The sequence below is a fragment of the Mixophyes fleayi genome, chromosome 1 (assembly GCF_038048845.1).
Source record: "Mixophyes fleayi isolate aMixFle1 chromosome 1, aMixFle1.hap1, whole genome shotgun sequence".
In the NCBI taxonomy this organism is placed as follows: Eukaryota; Metazoa; Chordata; class Amphibia; order Anura; family Limnodynastidae; genus Mixophyes; species Mixophyes fleayi.
The window spans coordinates 225161807-225183769 of record NC_134402.1 but is presented as its reverse complement, the minus strand read 5'-3'; the positions used below and the strand labels follow the sequence as shown (position 1 = coordinate 225183769).

General features: G+C 39.8%; 1 pseudogene; it reads right to left on the bottom strand.

Moving 5' to 3' along the window:
- Positions 1 to 419: 419 nt before the first annotated feature.
- On the bottom strand, positions 420 to 2296 carry LOC142144830 (protein regulator of cytokinesis 1 pseudogene; annotated as a pseudogene).
- Positions 2297 to 21963: the final 19667 nt, after the last annotated feature.

The following is a 21963-nucleotide window of genomic DNA, read 5'->3' as shown; positions in this document are numbered from 1 at the left end:
ATTTGAACACGAGGACATGCACTGACACTGGGGGGAAGTAGATTCAGAGGAAATTGAGGAAAAACTACTTCACAGAAAGGGTAGTGGATAAGTGGTATAGCCTCCCATCAGAGGTGGTAGAGGCTAATACAGCAGAGGATTTAAACATGCTTGGGGTAGACATAAGGATATCCTTAGAAGAATAAAAGATCAAATAAGGTTTAAGGTTATAGAAAGATGGGTGGGGTGCTGGGTCAAAAAGAAGGCAGTCATGACTTTCACAACATACAAAATTCCAAAAGGGGGTGATCTGCACATACCAATTTACAGTCAGACACCAAGACATTCTTACGTTGTTAAAGGGAAGATAGCTCCTTAAAAAGAAATATTTTTTTTAACATGGTTGAACAGTGGATAGCATTGTCAATGCGCAGACAGTTTTATGAAGAATAGGTGCTGGCAACAGAGTTAACGCTGAGGTTACGCTGGGCAGGAATTGGGAGGTGGCATCCACCGCTTATAGCAGTTTTATTTATTTGGGACTATTCTCCTTGTTCTTCTCATGCCTCCTTGACTGTGGAGTTTTGAACACCCTGGTTGGAGTCCGGATAGGCAGTCCAGGTTTGCCACCACTGGGGGGTGGGCGTGACACAGAAGAGTGGCATAGTGTCCCACTGAAAGCAGAGCGTAGAGCAGTGGTTCCCAAACTGTGCACCTAGGCTCCCTGGGGTGCCTCGGTGATCTCAAAGGGGTGCCTTGGCCAGGGCCAGTGGTAAGCAAGGCGGGGGACTACTTGGTAATAATTTTGCCTTGAAAAAATTATGGAGACCATAAGGGTGCCTTGAACTGAAAAAGTTTGGAATCCACTGGCGTAGAGTATTGTTGGCCGAATTGTAAGCACTTGTACCATTAAGCTTGCGCACATTTCTAGGTGTAATAGTGCTAAGCACTCTTCGCTTATTAGGGTTTCTTTGTAGTACTTCCATAATACATTTCCAAACTAGCTGACGAGTCTTCTTGATTAACCTCTTTTGTTTTTTTCCTTTTTTTATCTAAATGAAACTGATTCCACTGCTCTGCAACATAGTTCATAAATGTCTTCCCATTTACTAAGAACCCCTGCTCTTGTTCTCCTTTCCAAGATGCAATGCATACTCTTTATTCTTCATTGAGCTTTGGGACCATTTTTTGCAACTTTGTGCGCTGCCTTTCCTCTTTCAAAAGATTACTCCCATGTTTTGTGAACATATTTCGATCCATTGCCTTTCAATCATGCTCTAGAAAGAGATGCCAGTTATCTTGTCACTTTTGTACTCCTTCAAACATCTTTTTGTGTTCCTCATTTTCAAATATATTAAAAGGTGCTACACTGCTGTGGCTAAAAGTACAATACACTATCCAAAATTCAGATGCACACTTTAAGCACTAGACTAAGGCATCCACAGTTTGATGAAAATATGCACTAAAAACCTCATGTCTGTTCTCGAAGCTACAGATGTGAATTTTGGAGTTCCGAGTAGAACCGAGCCATGACTCGCATACCAAATTGGAACCTGAAATCGAAATGTAATTTCCAGTAAAATGTCAGATCTCATGAGTTTTAGATCAATATCTTCTATATATATCTCCCCATTCTCAACTGCAGTTTTAGAAGCGATAGATGTGGGTAGGAAGTTGGCTGCAATTATGTGCTAAGAAAATTGCTTGGATAGAGTGAAAGAGGCAATTTATATTGCAATAGCTGTGATTTTACTGCAGTTTTTTTAGAGATCAGTCTGCTAGAATTGTGTGCTGATCAATTGGATATCAGAGAATGAAGAGTAGACAAACAATAGTTATTGGTTGTTGTAATAATATATTATAATACATATAGTATAAACTTCTGGACTATTTAGTGCACCAAAGACATGGTGCTCTTTGACTAAACTGCACACCCCAAAAAATATAATTGTTTCTCATAATACTGCTTGATGCTTTGATTTCAGCATCATGGAGGCAGAGCAGGTCTTCACCGTTGTCATCATCAGAAAATGGAGCAAAGGCTTGTCTTTGCTCATTGCTATAAAAACAAAGCAGATGTAAAAGTAGTTTGATAACTGTTTTAATTACTTGAATAATAGTTTTAATTTTCTGTATTCTTTAGCTTTTGAAGACAATCCACTTGACCTTGTAATGCTTTAATAATTTTTCCTTTTGTTCCTTTTCTATTATCTTGTTCGAATGGAGGAAGGTTCAATTTATCGCAAAGTGTGATTAGTTCTTGGTGACAGACATCAATACTCTTTAGTTCCTTCAAGCTTTCTTCTTCATCAAACATTCTTGGCAAAATAAATCTTACTTGTTTCTTGACAGCATCAGTTCTTTGCAGTCACTGGACTTCTGGTATCCCAATTTCTTCCCAAATATCGCATTACAATTATAAGTATAAACCCTATAGAGTGTAACAATAGAAAAGCAAAATGAATGCAAGAACATCTTAAAAATAATTAAAGACCTATAGCATAAACTATAATTCTAGGGAACCTTAGGTTTCCACAAAACCCCTGGTGTTGAGAGGAGGTCACGTCCCATGAGCAATCCACCAGAGCCCCATATCCTGAATGTAAACAGGACCACAGCGTCGACCGACCCACGTTAACCAAGCTGGGTGGAACAACTGGAGGAACAAGAGGACGTGGCCGCTGCTAAAAAAGTAGATGGTTATCCTAAGGAACAAGTTGAAAAGCAAAATGTAAACAAAGCATGGAAACACTAGATATGCGACAACGAAATAAACTAGTGGATATATGAGCGGCATATTATGCATATCGAATTTATAGAACAAACTAACTGGATTATAACTTGTAAATTAGACTCTGCAAGTTAACTACGAAGCGTTCCTCTCAACGAAAGTACTAGGTCCTGTCGAAGTCGTATAATTGGATGAACGAAAGTATATTGGTTAATATTGTTTTATTGGTCGATTGCACTCAGTATGCCACGCTACATGTGGCATATTGCGATTGCACAGTAAAATACGCACGTACACACTCACATTACAACATTTAGTTATTTATATAATTCATATTCATATTGGTTCCATTACAAAGTAATTTATGAGCAGATAGTATTTAGTTTAATATTAGTTTATATATATATTATGATTATATGTGCACCTCAGTATTATTTAAGGTTCAGGTTAAAGGAAATGTGTCATGTCTGATATCATATTAATCCCCTTTACACCAGCAGCTGTCTGGTGCATTCGGCGAAGAGATCGCACATTGCATACTCTAGTTATTGATGTTAGGGAATGAACCTTTAATATGATACTGACCATAAAATGCTAATAGACTAGTTGTAACTGGAGTCTGGGCGGGAACAAAGGAGCACATCCCCTGGAGAGATGAACCCCACCTTTGGATTCTTTAGTTTGAACTAGCCTATGACCTGTTTACCCTGGACCCACCCGAAGTCTGGACCTATAGAAGCAAGCCACGTCATCTGCATTTTTCTCTCTTTAACACCGAATGTATATATATATCATAGCTGCGCTCCCACTAGCTTCAGTCTACTCTGACCACAGTATTCTAGGGTGAACAACTGTCCAATGGTACCCGTGGGGGCGCAGCTATATATATGTATCTTTTTGTATTGGCTGTACTGTACTGTATTCTATTATAAACATGTATTGAACTGTTAGCTTTTTACATCTGCTAAAATAAATCACTTTGAGCGTTGGAAACACAATACAATCGCCTATGCAATGCTTATTTGAAAACGATAGAATTACTTTAATAGTCCCTTGCCCGGGATGTCCCATTTTGGAAAATGGAACCGCAACAAGTTCTAGGAGATCGTAGAAACTTGAGTTCCATCCAGGAGGCAGACGTTCAGGAAGGTCTCCCAGTAAAGAAGAAGTGAAGTGCTACTGTCACTGATGAGAGATGGGGTCCGGAGCCAGACGGCCCAAGTCAAGTTTACGTAGCCAGTCATTACCTTCGATAGGATCTCTTACGGTGATTTGGCATCCTCCTGCTTCAACAATTAGGCGAAAAGAGAAGCCCCACTTATATTTATATCCATGATCCCGTAGAGTTCTTGTGATTTCCCTTAGTTCCCTGTGCTTCAAAATTGTGGACAGAGCCAGATCTTGAACGATTTGAACCTTGGATTCTACAAGTAGAATATAGGGAGAGTTTCTACTTGCTGAAGTTATGCTTTCCTTGGTTTTAAAGGACAAGAATTTAAGGACAACATCCCTAGGAGTTTCGGTGCCTTTAGGCCTGGGGCGCAGGGCCCTATGAGCTCGTTCGATGCATATAGCTTGATCCGAGAGCTCAGGGACCAGTGTTTGAAATAAACGAACTAGATATGGCTCTAACTGCTGGTGGTCCACCGATTCTGGAATGTTACGAATCTGGAGATTGTTCCGACGTTCTCTATTTTCAAGATCCTCTGCTTTATCTTTAAAGAACAACAGCTCCCTGTTAAGATAGTCAATTGTTTCCTGCAACACTTTGGAGTTTGAATCCACTTCATGTTCAATAGAAGCAGTACGTTTAGTCAGCTGCGCAATTTCGCCTCGGAGATCCGCCGACAGCTTTTGAAATTCGACTGTGAAGGTATTCTGATGTTAAATCATCATAGCCTGAATAGTGGCCATAGTGTCTGCGGATTCAGTTGCCTCGTGAAAGCTCATAAGCGAAACGCGCGTCAGCGTTCAATCTGAGCCTGTTTGCTTTGCCCTCATTATCAAAATAACTAATAGTAGTGGTGATATACAGGGGAGACCATTAGGTTCTCTCAAATCTACGGAATCAGATTCAGGGGTTAGCAGTCCATAATCCACACTATGATAAAGTTGACAGAATAAATTTGGGAGATTACAACACTCCATATAGTTAGCAAGGAACAACGGGGGGGTCTATTAGCCCTAGAGCATAATATACAGTGGACCTCCTGATATTATACCTACGACACACCAGCTTCATCCCTATGATCAGAGATTGGTGGCAAGCACCACTCTGACAGGGAACACGTATTAGACTAGCGAGTCATTATGTCTATCAGTATCTCATTTCCCTAAATAAGGATAACGATCAGAGATTGGTGACAACGATATATGTGGACAAATTAATTATATTTAGTAGGCGGACCCTAGCCTGCCTCCTGGTGGACTTATCAAATAGGTTCACTACAGCCCCTATTATCAAATATAAGTAATTCCAGTGATCATATTTCACGACCACCCTCTATTAGTAACAGAGGGATTACACATAGCATTAGGCCAGTGGGGTAGTTTTTTACCTTTTAACTGATGCATATTCAGGTTCAATTCACATCAAATCTCGTATTTTAATATTTCGCTTATTCATTTTAAATTTACTAATAAAGGTTGTTCATTTTAACGTATATAATCGATAATAATTCAATTATCTGTTTAAAAGAGTGCTCCTTCTAGTATTATTCTTTCTTTCTCTTTTTTGTAAAACTGAATTGTACAGCAGATATGAGACGGTAATTTCAGTTGCAATTTTCAAGTTAGCCAGTAGAGGGTGGTAAATCTTCACTCCACATATAGGAGCAGCATATTGCTGAACTTAGCTGATGTTAATCTCTTAATGTCTGGCACCTTTTTGTTTCTGTGGACTGCGGAAAACTGGGGCCACAGCGTCACTAGACCCCCCAAGCGGGTATCCCCATGGATTTGTATTTTGTTGGCACAGATCTCACTACAATATTCTGTGGCGTTTAGTTTGCCCAGGAATGTTAAATATGAGGAGGATCCCCGACAGTCATAGCACTCACCCTCCACGATCTGGGCACTCCACACCACTGCAGGGACGGAGCGCTGACTCTCTTAGATCCCTGAGATCCGTCTTGCCACACATACACCTCACACCACGACTCACACAGAGTCCAGTTCTGTGTCCAGCTGCCGGAGAGTATCACAGGTCTCGTCCTGTGGAGTTTTTATAAGGGCTCAGCTGGGCTTGTAAAGGATGGGATACTCACCATTCACCCTCAGGCAGAGTTTCAGCGGAGCCGCGCCGACCGGAAGTTCGGCTGGGCAGTCACAAATGGTAGTGGAGAGGCGCTGGATGTGGTCACAGCCGGCAACAGCAGCGGACCAGATAAGATTGCAGACTTGCTGCAGGTGAGGGTCCATTGTGGGTGGAGATGTGTGAGTCAGCGGCAGGGGCTATGCTGAATGGACAGCCGGAGGTGGGTCCCTCTCAGCCCTGATCTGCTCCACAGGTGCCCCGAGGTCTACGGCACAGAAACAGTGAAGTTAGGCAGAGAAAAGCGTCCGTTATAATGTAGAAAACGGACTGCACATGGAGGAGATCCACCATACAGCTTCTGCTCGTAATGGCGTCCAAGCCACGCCCCCCCATGATAAGTATCTTATTTGTATCGTCTTGATTTAATTTGTATCAGGGTATTTTTATTGTCTATTATTTTCTTATGTATAACTAGTAACAATATGTCCTAACGATTTACATTGCACCCATGACATAATTTTTCTGAATCTGCTAGAATGGGCTGAGTATTCCCTTCTTATCAATCCCTAAAGGCAGCATTATACTCAGCTATACTTATCATAACAAGGACAACCCTGTTAGCTTACCTGCAAATAGCGATCAGAATTGGGCATCTTTTAAAAACCGACTTTGCATGAAACCTATTTAAGTTTTATGTAAACCACTGGCGGTTTTGGAGTTTAGAAACACATGGGCGAATATCGCCAGCGGTTTGAGTTTTCAATGGGCGGTGGTAACTAAACTGCAATGACTCATATGAAACGCATTGTGAAGACCAGACAGATACCTCACTGCAAAACCAATGCAGTTTGCAGTGTGGAACCCGTGTGCTTTGTAAATTTATACAGTACACTGAAAAAGCTCTGCACACCATACTCATATGTACTCGTCATTAACTGTACCATCTTTACCACACAGAAGGCAGTAATTAGTCAAATAAAGCTGTGTGGGTAACAGAACAGATGACCAGACACATATGTGCAAAGCGCTGTCTGAGGCGTGTGGTTAAACCAACAACACATTTTACTTAGCAGAGTGTTAGATGTATTTTCTGTGTAGCAGCTGTTCTACGTCAGTTGCAGGCACCACATACACGAACACTAGAACACGAGGACAAGCACTGACACTGGAGGGAAGTAGGTTCAGAGGAAATCTGAGGAAAAACTACTTCACAGAAAGGTAAGTGGATACGTGGAATAGCCTCCCATCAGAGGTGGTAGAAGTTAATACAGTAGAGCAGTTTAAACATGCGTGGGATAGACATAAGAATATCCTTATAACGTATAAAGGATGGAATACGGTTTAAGGTACTGTCGGTTAATTAAAAAAACAATGAGCAGACTAGATGAGCCAAGTGGTTCTTAACTGCCTTCAAATTCTATGTTTCTATGTTTCTAACTGTTAACCAGCAGATCTGGTACATTTTATTTAGTAAAATGATTTCTGAACAACCCCCCAGTGCTGTAATTAGTGGCATAGCTACTAGCTTGGCAGCATGGTGGCGTACTGGTTAGCACTTCTGCCTTACAGCACTGGGGTCATGAGTTCAATTCCCAACCATGGCCTTATTTGTGAGGAGTTTGTATTTTCGCCCCGTGATTGCGTGGTTTTCCTCCGGGTGCTCCGGTTTCCTCCCACACTCCAAAAAACATACTGGTAGGTTAATTGGCTGCTAACAAATTGGGCCTAGTCTGTGTCTGTCTGTGTGTTTGTTAGGTAATTTAGACTGTAAGCTCCAATGGGGAATTAGTGATGCTATAAAAATAAATGGTGATGATGATAGAATGTTTTTGGCCTTGGTGCAAATTCTTATATTTAATAATATTTACAGCATATAGAGGTAGTGTGGTCAGCATGGTGGCACAATGGTTAGCATTGCTGCCTCATAGAGCTGGGATAATGAGTTCTATTCTGACTAGAACTCTATCTGTGCGGAGTTTCTATGTTCCCCCGTGTTTCCTTTGGGTGTTCTAGTTTCCTCCCAAACTCCAATGACCTACTGCTAAATTAATTGGATTCTGTCAAAATTGATGCTAGTCTGTATGTGTGTGTGGGAGGGAGGGAATTTAGACTGTAAGCCCCAAAGGGGCTGGGACTGATTTTAATGACTACGTAAACTGCATAGTGTGGAGGTCCCTCTATTCATCAATCAGCTTCCTTCAATGTTCATGTTTATATTACTGTGATAATATCAAAATAACCACAGGGACACAAGATTAAATTTGGCAAAAGGTCACAGTTTATTTATATCTAATATATAAATGTCTAGTGGCGTGTGTTAGTCTGTCTGTCTGTGTGGAAAGAATAAAACCAATCTGCAACGCCACCTGCTGGGCAGAGTTATACACTGACCTACTAAATTCTTAGTGTGTGTGGGAAAAAAATTCAGAAAGGGCTGAAATTTGGTATACCAAGATGTTTTTGATTTGTTAATTTAATTTGTTAATTGTTAAAAGTGTTTATAAAGATTTAAAAAATATATAAATTTCTTGAAGGAGAAGTGACAGTTGGGAGTGGTTGGTGGTTGCTGGGGGTGACAGTGGGGAGTGGTTGGTGGTTGAGGCCTGGGCTATGGCCCAAATGCATGACAAGAACCTTTTTAACACCGTAAGTAGCTTGATTTGACTAGAATGCATGAGTATCATGCACGGGTTAAGTTGTATATATATATATATATATATATATATATATATATATATATATATATATATATATATATATATATATATAAAAATAAATATATATATATATATGTGTGTGTCTATATATATATATACATATATGTATGTATATATGTGTATATATACTCTCACCGCCACTATATATATATATATATATATATATATATATATATAGATAGTAGTGGTGAGAGCAGAGCAGGCAGCTAAACAATTTTCAAAACCAATCAGTGTATGGCCATCCGGCACTAACCACTGGTCCCAGGATATAATCCTTTACGATTAGCCTGTACTAAAATCTGGCATCAGCTAGGTTACACCCCTTCTGGACTCAACAATGATGTACCCACACAAAGCAGTCAAGAGGTCCTCCACACAAAAAGGACCAAGATTAAGGTTGCTTCGAAAGGGGCAGTGACCTGTGGTCAATCAGCGGTAGCACCATATGCTTCCTTTTCGCTGATTGCACTGCTCTCCCGCCTACTGTATCTCCGCTATAACCGGGAAAGAAGATGTTAGTGACAACATTAAATTAACCATATGACATAGCAGGGTGAGAGGGATGTATCTGGTGCAGGAAAAACAAGGACCCAGCATACACTGCAGAGAGAACATATAGGGAGGCTTAGGACCCTCCCTGGGGATCTTATTGGCTGGGTATACAAATGGCTTAACCCTGAACAGATATGTGCATGACATGATGCATACACATATGATTTTAAGTGCGTCGGCTTATGGCCTCTTTTGCCATAGTCTCTGTACAGAGATGTGTAATATAAAAATAAAATATAATAATAATAATTCATACCTAGCATAACACTGCCTGTCCCCATGATTAGCGTCACTGTACACAGCTGGTACTGTATTTGGACATACAATGGAGGTGTTATACTGTAAAGCATGCTGGACATCCATAGCAAATTTATTGACCCAAAGGCAGGACCTGATCAACCAATAGGCTAATCATGCTGCAGGGTTTTGAGGTGTGCCGATGGATTTTTATTGTGGCCCCAGCAGTCACCATTATATGACAGGGAATCTAGCAGTAAATCAGATTGCTGTTAGCTGCCTGTCCATGCGAGCCATGGTCCTCAGTCTCTAAGATAAGGATTACCACTTCTCATAAGACCAGACTAAGAATTGCAGCTCACAGTGATAGGGAGGTAATAGCAATGTATCTGATTTGCTGATGAAATGTCTGGGGAGTGGTTAAATGTCTAGGGGTGGGGCAATGAATTGGCAGAGGGTTGATGAATTGGCAGAAGGGGACATGAATTGGCTGCGGGGTGATGAAATGGCTGGGGGTGAAATGGCTGAAGGGTGATGAATTGGTTTGGGGATAGGGTCGTGAATTGGCTGGAGGTCATTTTTAAAAATAGAGCCACTTTCACTTGACATGTTGGGGGTGTCAATTTAAGGAAATCCTCTTCACTAGAATGCTAAATACTAGTTAGATGCGGCTGGTAGAAGTTTGTATTTGATTTTATCATTTGGGCAACAACCTTTCATGTATTTTATTGTCAATCTATGCCAGTGCTAAGGGGCCATAATGGAGTATTGTGTTTGAACTAAAGAGCCTAATCATTCAGGGTTTGTTAACATTTTGCATTATAATACAATTTTTGGCACATTTAAAAAAAAAAGAACTTAACTACAACAAATCTGCACGAGAGAATAGCAGATAATTAAACTGCCAGAGCAGGAAAGAGGGAATGGTCCAAATCTGTATGCTGGAAAATAGTACTAAATATTCCTTTAATTAATTTGGGGGGACGCTATGGGTGTAATAGCCCAGAGTAGCCAGAACCCTTAGTACGGCCCTGCCCAAGCGTCCAAACCAAGAATACTTAAGGTGTGAAATAAGTGTTCCACTAGCTGTGATTGGCAGAGCTACAAGATTAAGGTAAAGAGAGTGTCGCTGCCAAGAAGTGGGTGGTTACCTTTGTGAGAGATATACATTTTATGAACTTCTTAAAGTAATGCATTTTGTATAATTACTGCTGAAAGAAGAATAGTCTGCAGCTTCTTGCAGAATATTCTCTATGAACTTTGCCTTTTATTCTTATCTTTTCGCCAACATGTCTCTTCTCAAGAATGTGCACATCCAGCAGCTTCGGTACCAGGAGCCCACGACCCCCACTTGAGGCCTACGTGACTGAGATAAGACATCTGCTTTACATCATGCCCACAAACTGCTGACATGGACAAGATGCCTTCAGAAACCTTGTATTCCTTATCTTCCTTTGTCTGTGAAACTATGTATAAATAAAGCTACTCTGACTTAGGGCTGGTCAGAACCAGATACATTTTCAGCCTAAACATCTGAAGTTGTCTGTCTCTCTATCGATCGATACCCACAAGGTATAGCAGCCGGAGTTCAGGAGAAAGGACCCGTTTAGGTCATCTCTGACACCTTGAAATACACTAGATGGACAACGAGGCCCATTTGTACAAAAAGTAGATTGGGTTCACATTTACTGTGGTTTATAAATGATTCTAAGTGTATGCTATGCCTTATAAAATTCTACTAAACAATACAAAGTGGAAGCAAGGAGTGCAACTAGGACAGATGTAGCTGGCCAAAGGAGCTAACTGTCTAATAGAAGAGATAAGTGGCTTGGAATTGGAGAAATCAGATAGATCTGAGATTTTTGGATATAAACAAAATACGACTTGATTCTTTACACCAAATTCAGGTCTGGAAAAGAGGCAAAACATTATTTCCGGGAAATAAAAATGAAATCAATATCTTCTGTATATATAGTTGTGCGTTTCGTCCATACAATATCAAGGACTTCATCAGGAGGAGAATATACGGATATCAGTGCAGTCACGGAGCCCAACTTTATACCTAATATCGCCATCTTGGGACTCACAATCTGACCCACGTTGACGTGATGACGTGCTTAGAGGCGCTGCACAGCCAGCGCATGCGTATTTGTATATTAAAGTCTCATAGATTAATATTGTAATAATAGAGCAAAGGTCTCTTGTGACCGTAAGAACCACAAATATGAAAATGGCAATGGAAAAATAAACCCAGGGCTAACGATAATATATACAGACAGTGTAAATGTATCTCAATAAACAAAAAACTGGTAAGCATAATAACCATTGATATATGTAAAACTATATTCCAATACAAGCATATATATAGCTGAAATAAGGTGCATAACAAACAGTATATGATAACACTGTGATGAACAAAAGTAGTGAAGACATTCCCCATACACATCAATAAAAACCTTTGAAGCGATGCACGGATAGAACATCAGACACAATACATACATATTATGTACATATTGATCTGTTACATGATGAACCATAATATCATATTAAACTATTACAACATAGATTACCCAGATAAACATTTTTATATAGTACTAATTGCACTGATAACAGCAAGATAAAAACGATAGTGAACACAAAGTGCTATATCCAATAACTAATAAAAAACAAATAAATATATGTATAAACATAATGATGCTAATATATGAGCCTAAGTAACAAGGCCTATTCAATATGCCTATGATAAAGAAGGCTAACCTGAAGTGTAAGAAATCAAAGACTCTAAATACCAAAACGAAAAACAACCTGTGTCAGGTCTATTAAAGAAAAGGAGCCACTTCATAATTATCATTGAGGCCAAATGGAGTGAGAGTTTTTAATGTAAAGATCCAATACATCTCTCTTTGAGATAGTTTCTTAAGAGCATCCCCTCCTCTTGGACCAAGTTCGACTTTCTCTATGGCCATGAATTTGAGGCATTGAGAATCTGCTGAATGTTTATCTGAAAAGTGCCTCGACACTGTATGACTCAATACCTTATTTTTAATATTCCTGACGTGTTCCTGTATGCGGAGTTTCAAAGCTCTCTTTGTCTTCCCAACATACTTCAGGCCGCAATCACATTCAAGAAGATATATAACCGAGGAGGACACATAGTTCATAAGTTCCTTAATCTGAAACTGCTGGCTTCTAGTAGAGTTGTAAAAGATCTTATTAATGGAAGATGAATATTTACAAATGCTACAATGATTACAACGAACACTGCCTTTGATGTTCAAAAAAGAGGATGAAGAAGAAGTGTGAACCGGACGATCTCTAAGTCTACTGGGTGCTAAAATATCTTTGAGGTTGCGACTTTTTTTGAAAATAATGTTTGGTTTAGTCGGGAGTAGATCATGTAGAATAGGGTCTTTCAAAAGAACATTCCAATGCTTGTTCAGAACAGATCTAAAGTGCCCCTCTTTGCTGTTATAAGTAGTAATAAAAGGGACAGAAAGTTCCTCTTTATCTACTTTATTATAGTGAAGAAGATTGGAACGTTCTAGATTCTTTGTTTTCTCTATAGCTTTCACTAAAAGATTATCTGGATAACCCCTCTGTCTAAACCTCTCTGAGTACAGTTCCAATTGGGCGTTATAAAAAATATCTTCACTACAATTACGTTTAATCCGATGAAACTGAGAATAAGGTATATTAATTTTACATTTCTTTACATGGGAGCTGTTAAAATGAAGATAGCTGTTAGTGTCAACGGACTTCATGTAATTCCATGTGATGATAGATTCTCCCTGTTCTAACAAAATCAAATCTAAAAATTAGATTTTAGTTTTGTCATATTTCATAGTGAATTTCAAATTGAAATCATTATTACCAATAAACTGAAAGAATTTTTGAAGACAGGCCTCATCTCCCCTCCAAATTAAGATGATATTTTCGATATACCTCTTATATAGTATAATGTTATCGGAAAAAATATTGGTAGTATAAATGAATTGCTCCTCCCACTCCCCCATAAAGATATTAGCAAAATTGGGCGCAAATACTGTGCCCATATATATATATACATTGATATATATATATATATATATATATATATATATATATATATATATATCTCCATATATCCAATTCCAATTTATCTCCTTAATGCAATCCACGATTCCCAAGAGACATCCTTGCACGCTACAGCTGCTGCTGCTGGGGGTGATAAATATATAGAGAAAGGAAGAGAGAAGAGTAAGCATAGTTTTACACAATTGTCTGTGAAACAAGCGTTTGCAAAAGGAAACAAGAATGACGGTCAGCATTCTGATGTACAGCGGATCAGTAAAGCCATGACAATGTTAGCATTGAATGTGCCTCCAATTTCCACCATCAATGCATCAGTTTTAGCCTATGTGTACAGTATACCAAATTCCACACTTTATAAGCTTCAGCAACTAGAGGAACAGCAACAAGCCATCAATACCTACACATCAAACCATGAGACAGGGAAAGGGGGGTCATGAAACCTTACTCCACACTGTTATGCCAGCTACTGTGTCACGTTTCTAGTATGAAGATAGCCACTGACTGGTATTAATGCAACTAGACTCAGAGGCTAAAGCACCCCTGGTTTTCACCAGGGACCCTCGCAAAGAGGTATGGGCATAGCTTCAGTGGCGCACGCAGGGGGTTTTCTGGGTCTCCAGAACCCCCCCTTCCCCTGCGCTAACTAAATGGCCGCCATAGCGGCACTATCCTATACAGCAGCCGCGGCGCTGTCAAAGAAGCAGCAGCTCTCGTGTTTTTTTTTTGTGGTCAAGTGGGGGGGGCGACAAAGGACAAGGACAAAGGGATAGTCAAGGAACAAAGCCGAAGGTCAGAATCAAATAGCAATAAACAAGAATGGGGAGAAGGACACTGGAACACTGGAGACTGGTGAACCAATACTCTGGCAATGAGCCAGTAGAAGTGGCATCCTAATATACCAGGAAATGGCCCCTTATTGGAGGAGAGGAGTTTCGGCGGTCAGAGCACATCCGACTGCCGACAGAGCCCGGAGAGAGCGTCCCGTAGCCGGGACACAACTGAAGTGCCCATACGCGCACTGAGGGACAGCTCAGAGCCGAAAGAAGTGTTCTATTTCTAGGTAATACTACTGAGAGAGTAGACAGGCGGCTGTTCCCCGGCACCCAGGAGTAGTGCGGGGACGACGCCTGACATACTAAAACCATTTGAAATTGTAACTATGAAGTGAGTTCAAACACTGCCAGCCTGGGTCATGTCATATCCCTAATCAAACTACTAGAAAGACAGATGGAGAAGCTGAAGGAGGAGAAGAAAAAGCGATTCTGTCGGCCTTGTAGACCAAGTTCTTTATTCACTTTACCTGGATCCAAGAGTTTGTTGCATCTTGAAACTGGATCACTACATTTTGGCAAACCTGCTTGATCCTGGGGTTAAAAAGTCAAATGTAATGTATTTTCTTCTGAGTGACACAAATCTTCACACATGCAAACAGCTTCTTCTGACCAAGCTGTCAGATCAATTCGCACATGACATGTCCCCTGCTTCAACTTCTCCTAAAAATGGGTAGTGCCAGAAAAAACTTCCCTTTTCTAAGAGTCACACTGTTGATGAGTCAACAACACAGCAGCACACCAATGTGAAAGGTAATGACATCTAGTCAGTCAAGAAAGGCCCAAATATATTGACACCTCTACCATGTTTCAATCAGAAACACCTACTCTTAGTAGAATGGGGGAGGATTACCTTAATGATCAAGTAAAAATTTAGCATCTCAGACAGTCCCTTTGAATTCTGAGAGGCAAAAAAGGCAATTTGGAGCCCCTTGTACAAGATAGTTATGGTGTACTTAAGCTACCCACCATCCAGTATGTACTCAAAAAGAGTGTTTAGCACAGCCTGGAAAATTGTGAATGATCATCAGAGGAGACTACTTCCCAATGTAGAAAAAATGGTGTTCATCAAAATGAATTACAAATTGTATGAGGAATACTGTTCTTGTGGCCAATTACAACAGAATCTGTAGATTCCAGTGGGGATGAATTAATATTCTGTGCTGACGATCATTACATCAGTGATGAGGATGATGATGAAGGAGATGACATTGCCAACAACATAGAAGAAGATGGGCACGGTTAGCAAAATGACTATTAGTAATTTGTTAAAATCCCTAACTATTCTCTCCAGTTAATCAACTAACAACCAAAATTTTCTCTTTTGTGGGGGCCCAAACAAATCAAGCACTTCAGTCACATAAGTGCCAGTCCCTTTCTCTGAAGTGCTTGGTTTGTTCAACTATGTGCATGTCCTTTTAACATATGTGTGGGTGCGTGGGCCGAAGAACAATTCCATCTTGCACTATTTTACATTATGTCCTTGGTCTATCATCTTGCCTAAAATGTTTACTGATGCCGCTGCTATCTGTCTAATGAGCTTTAATTACTGCCTCTTTACATTTAGCATTCTGTAACACATGCTGTCTAATGTTGAAAATATTGTGTCAATGGCCTTTCTCCCACCGTTTAAGTTCTAGGTGCAGCACACCTTCATCTATCTACTTGTCTAAAATATCTATCGATGCTGCAATTCGTCTAGTGAGCTTTGATTAGGGCCTCTTTACATTCTGTGTAACATTCTGTCTAATGTTGAAAATATTGTGTGTATGGTTTTTCTCCCACCATTTCATTTCTGGGTCAGGCCCAACTTGGTGTATTTTCTTTTCTAAAATGATCATCCTATCAGCCAGTGCTCTCCCACTATGTTATATAGGGATGGTATCTTTCATTAAACTGCACAGTAATTGTGCCGTTGCTCTGTCATTAATTTACACAGTAAAGATAAAGGTCACTGCACTAGGTTGACACATCTCAGATAGACTTGAATAAAGTTATATGAAACCACCTTTGTGTCTTGTATCGTTGGTTTTTACTAGTATTCCTTCAGTAATGGGGTCTTTGCATACTGTGTGCAAAGAGACAATACTGTGTCTTATCCTCTGTGAGCTAATCATCAGTCAACACTGATGAATAAACGTTATATATAATCTAACTCACTATAATGACCAATCATTCTATGGTCACATATTATCGTTTAAATACATAAACCTTTGCACACCATTCCCCATTCAAATATTTAGCGCAGATAGGGTTCATTTATTTAATGTATAAGTCATAGTATTTCCACTCATTTGTGTACATTTACCAGTGGGATGTTTTCTTCATTGGTTTACAATTAGCCAACTGTATATTATTAGTGATGTTCAAAATATTTGACAAATACCATAAACTGTCAATATGATGGCCTTTATCTGCTGCTATTATTATAATACCTCAAATAGCTGTGACAGCAGCATAGATATAGAAATCACTGTCAGAGACAGCTACTTCACGTGGTCACGTCTGCTATTAGCATGCACCTAAAAAATTGCTATGTGTTAAGCAGTATCACATAGTTATGAACTTGTAATGAGATTTCCTATGACCCAATGAAAATCCAGCATTGGTCATATCTGCTACTAATATACACATGAAAATTGCTCTGATCTCGGCAGTATCACGTAGTAATTAGCTTCTGGTGCATATTCCTGTAACCTATAGAAGTCTGGCTAGATAAAGATTAGTGGTAATGGTGCTACCTAATCTGCCTAGTGGTGATATATGGGTCAGTCATATAGCGAGGCGAACACCCGAGGTGCGTTTCACTGCTCGCTTTGTCTAGGTACTAACTGTTAGTGTTAGTTAGTACTGTGTTAATGTTCTGGAGATATGGCCTCCAGAACTGAACATAGTATTCTAGATGAGGCCGGACCAATGACCTATACAGTGGTATTATTACTTCTTTCTTTCTGCTACTGATTCCGCTCCATATACAACCAAGCATCTGACCTGCCTTCCTCATTGCTTTGTTACATTGCTTACCTGACTTTATGTCACCTGAAATAGTGACACCTAGATTCCTTTCCTCCTCAGTAGTTTTTATTATAATGCCATTAATACTATATTTAGCCTTTGGGTTTTTGAGACCCAAGTGCATGATTTTGCATTTTTGGGCATTAAATTGCAGTTGTCACTCTCTTGACCATAATTAAGTTGTCTAAACACCTCCTTATTGTTTTCCTTAACAAACATAAAATCCACTTCTCCCCCTTTATCTGCAGGTTTAATAACAATTTTTATTAGATTTCACTTATAGCGTCTCTTATGCTTTTACTAAAATTTGGCAGGAGATTAGATTTAATATTAAGTTTCTCTAGATGGTCCTCGACCAACTTTCGAAAGTTTCCACTAAACAATCTTTCAAAATGAGTGGAATAAAATATAGATTTATTTTTAAATATTTATTGGTTAGTTTCGAACTCACCATTATTGTTCTCAACTGCAGAATTGGAGAAAAAACAAAATTCAAGAAATGCTGCTTATAAATCTCTATAAATCTATAACAGTATTGAATTTATTAAGCTGATTGGAAGGGGCAAATTTTAATCTTTTTGTATCATTTTCAATTGTCTTATTTTCGTTCTTGGAGAGATTTTTCTATTTTTATCAACAGGTTTGTGTTTACCACCCCTCCTTCATCCTCTTTTTGGATAAATCCTACTTATGTGTCTGATCTTCCTAAAACAAATTCCTGTTTTCAATTAAATTTTTACGTATCTGTGGCGCCTAATAAATATAATAATATTAATAAAAATAAACCAAACAAACAAATGGTAGGGTATGGAGGAATGAGGATGAGGGAGGAAGAGGCAAGGGAAAGGGGGAATCCTCAGGGCATCATGATGTTTCCAGTATAGTAAAAACACCTAGAAGTAGCTCACCTGCCTCTAATGACGCAGGTCCAGGGTGTCTAGATAAAACGAAGAAAGATTAGTTACGCTCCATAAGGGATCGATAGGAGCGAGAGTCTTTAATCTTGAGCCATCGAAGCCACATTGCCATATATTCAGGAAATATCTCTTGGCTAGACATGTAAAATATCATCCATGGTCATATAAAGGTCTACCCTATTAAACCACTCCTTCAGGCTGGAGGGAACAGGAGACCTCCAGTGTACTGGGATCACTACTTTTACAGCATTGTTATAGTGTCTTAAATAATGAGTTTTTGTGATGGGAGATCAAAACATTTGAGAGGTTGAATAACCAAATGTCTAGTCCCCCAGGCACTGGGCTTCGCATAATTTTCATAGCATATTGTCTAACCAAAGCACCAGTATGCATTTTACAACGTTGAGACGAACACTTATACCACGAGAGAGAACCTTGAACTGCATTTACACAGAAAGACTGGTAGAGCAGACTTTAGTCCAAGTCCGGTAGCTACTTGACCTTACCAGATCCTGGTACCAAGAACAGGCGTAACCCAGTAAGGAGTTAAATAGGGTGACAATAAGCATGTGATAGTTGTTAGAAATTGTATGTTTAGTTTCTTGTGAGAAGTTCTCAAAACTAGTCAGACTGATCCCCACTCCTACCACAATTGCCTTATTATGTAGATATTATCTAGTTTGCGGGTTTAACACGAATTCTGAAGGAGGTGAAGCTGACCGCTCCTGACTATTGCTCCTTCAGACCATGACCTAAAAGCCCATGGTGACAATTCCGGTGGGAAGTCTGGCTTGAAGGTCAAGGGAGTGAGAAGGGATAATAGGGAAGATATACATTTTGAAATCCATAGTCTGGTGCAGAAATGAAGAGTTGGTGCAATGGTGGGATGGGATGAGTGTGGTAATTTGACCCTCTGTCATGACCCATTGTTTAGAGTCAAGGGCTCTAATCCATTCTAATATCCTATTAAGTAACATGATCTGGAAGTAGTTGAAGAACAGAGGTAGTTGCAGACCTCCCTGTGTTTTCCTCCTGTATAGTATGTTGTGACAAAATCTAGGGGGTTTCCCCACCCAAACAAATTCACTGACTTGCCTTTAGAGATCAGTAAAATATCAGGTAGACAGACTTGGCTGCAGACTGACAGAGGGTCATGAAGTGAGTACCGGCTGGGGAGAACCCAGGAAGGTGGAGAGAAGTCCAGGCACGGGTCAAAGGCCGGCAACAGACAGCAAATACCATAAGCAAGCCGAGGTCAAGGGTCATGAGCAAAAAGGAAGGTCGGTAAACACGCCAAAGGTCGAGGTTACAGGAAACACAGGCAGGGTCCAAATCCAGGCAAGGGGTCATACATGGGCAATCCAACAGAATATCCAAGAGACAGATACAGAGCACAGAGCAGGTCAGCAGACTGGCAACAGAAGCTATAACCGGCAGTGAGGCTGCAGACCTCACTGTCTTAAATACACAGATGGCCCAATCAGGGCTTGTATGCACCCCTGCAGACTAATTGGCAGTACAGAGCAGACCAATCAGGGCTAGTCCCTGAAACACATAGTTGCAGGCTAATGCCTGTAATACAGCCCCCTATAAATTAGCCCCAATCTGTCCATTTTCGCGCATGCGCCCGGCTACCAGCACTGCCGGAGCGCAGTGCTATGTGAGAGGCGTCCGGCCGTTGCCTTGGCAACGGCCGGGCAGAAACCGGAAATGACGTCCCGGTGTCAAGGTGACAACCGGGACGCCAGGGGGCACCAGAAGTGAGCCATGGCGGCTGTGAGTACCGCCACGGCTCGTGACACTTAACCTGTATGTTCAACATATCCCTTTCTTTCCTGGAGCTAACATATTGAGTGCCTGTTATATATTTAAAATCTGTTTTATCTCTACTGTATTTATTATATTTTTCTAGGTAATCACCTTCTCACTTTTATTGAACTGTTGGATAATTCCTTCTTCCATCTCTCTAAAATATTCAAGATCAGAAAGCAGAGAAACTAATTTGATCTCTTGTTCTAAATGTATTGAATCTTTTTTCATGAAGTTCCTTATAAAGATATATTTTTGCAATATCACACTTTGTCATTGTTTTTTTTTTGCCTTGAGGTATTGTTGGATGTTTTAAGCAGTATTAAGAAGGAGACATCAAAGGACAAAGAATCATTTAACATTCTTTTATGACCTATACCTGGACACATCACCAACATAAATGTGAGTTTAACTCACTAACATCTATTTATTTTTGTTTTTTTCTAGTTTATTAGACTATGTTGCTTTTGTTAAAAAAATTTGAGGTATTGATTGATGTATTGATTAGTTTATTGAATCTTCCTGAGTCTGAAAACCAATTAGAGGACATATATCTTGTAGAAAAAAAAGATTCTTTTAACTTTGGACTTCTTCATTGGAATATTATTTGTATGTTTTAGTATTACGTTTGTGTCTCACTTATTGTGTTCTTCATGTGGCTACGGGTGTTGTCCTATAAAGCATGGAGTAATTTGGAAAAATGGATACAGATATAGAAAGTGATATAAGGACACCTGTCATGTCCTGATTATATCACAATGGCGCTACCATTGCCGTTACCATTTGATTTCATGTTACTATAATGTAACTTCCAGAACCATTAATACGTTTTGACTTTACTATAAGTTCGAGCTGCTTGGGGGACTTTTACAGCAAATAACAGAAGTGAATTATTCATAAGATTAGGAGTACAGTATAGATCCCTCCGGAGCAGCACAGTGGTGTAGTGGTTAGCAATTCTGTCTTACAGCACTGGGGTCATGAGTTCAATTCCCGACCATGGCCTTATCTGTGTGGCGTTTGTATGTTCTCTCTGTGTTTGTGTGGGTTTCCTCCGGGTGCTCCGGTTTCCTCCCACACGCCAAAAACATTAATTGGATGCTATCAAAATTGACCCTAGTCTCTCTCTCTCTCTTTGTCTGTCTGTCTGTGTGTGTATGTTAGGGAATTTTGATTTTTTCAGCTACAATAGGGCAGGGACTCATATGAATGAGTTCTCTGTACAACGCTGCGGAATTAGTGGCGCTATATAAATAAAATAAATGATGCTGGTGATGGTGATAATGAAACGGTCATCAGCATTATCTTATCATATCCCAGACCACGCAGTTTAAGTGGCCCTGGTAAAAAGATGACAATGATGACTTCAGTCTACGCTCTAACTTTGTTTAAAAAATAAATATATAAATAAATAAACACATTTAATAAAAAATTGTGTGACCAGTTAAAAAAATACATCCTGTACTAGGCCACCGACCCCAGGCTCCCCCGACTGGTCATGTCACACTATGATGGAAATCTGCAAAGAGTGATCCCCCTGTTATAAGGTGACCACCCTGGTCTAGGCCCTCTATGAGGGGAAGCTGCCAACAAGTGATCACTGAACAGTGTTAAGGTCAAGAGTCTGATTCCGCCCAAGGTCCAATCTTTTTGGAGTTTGTATTTCTCCCCTTTCTTTGTGTGATACGGAAATTAGACTCTAAGCTCTACTGGGACATGGACTGATGTGAATGATAAATATTTTTCTATACCGTTCTGCATAACATAGTGGTGCTGAATAAGTAAATTGCTCTGAATAAGTAAATGTTTCATACAAAAGAGACAATTTGTTTTGAGGCACTGTAAAGAT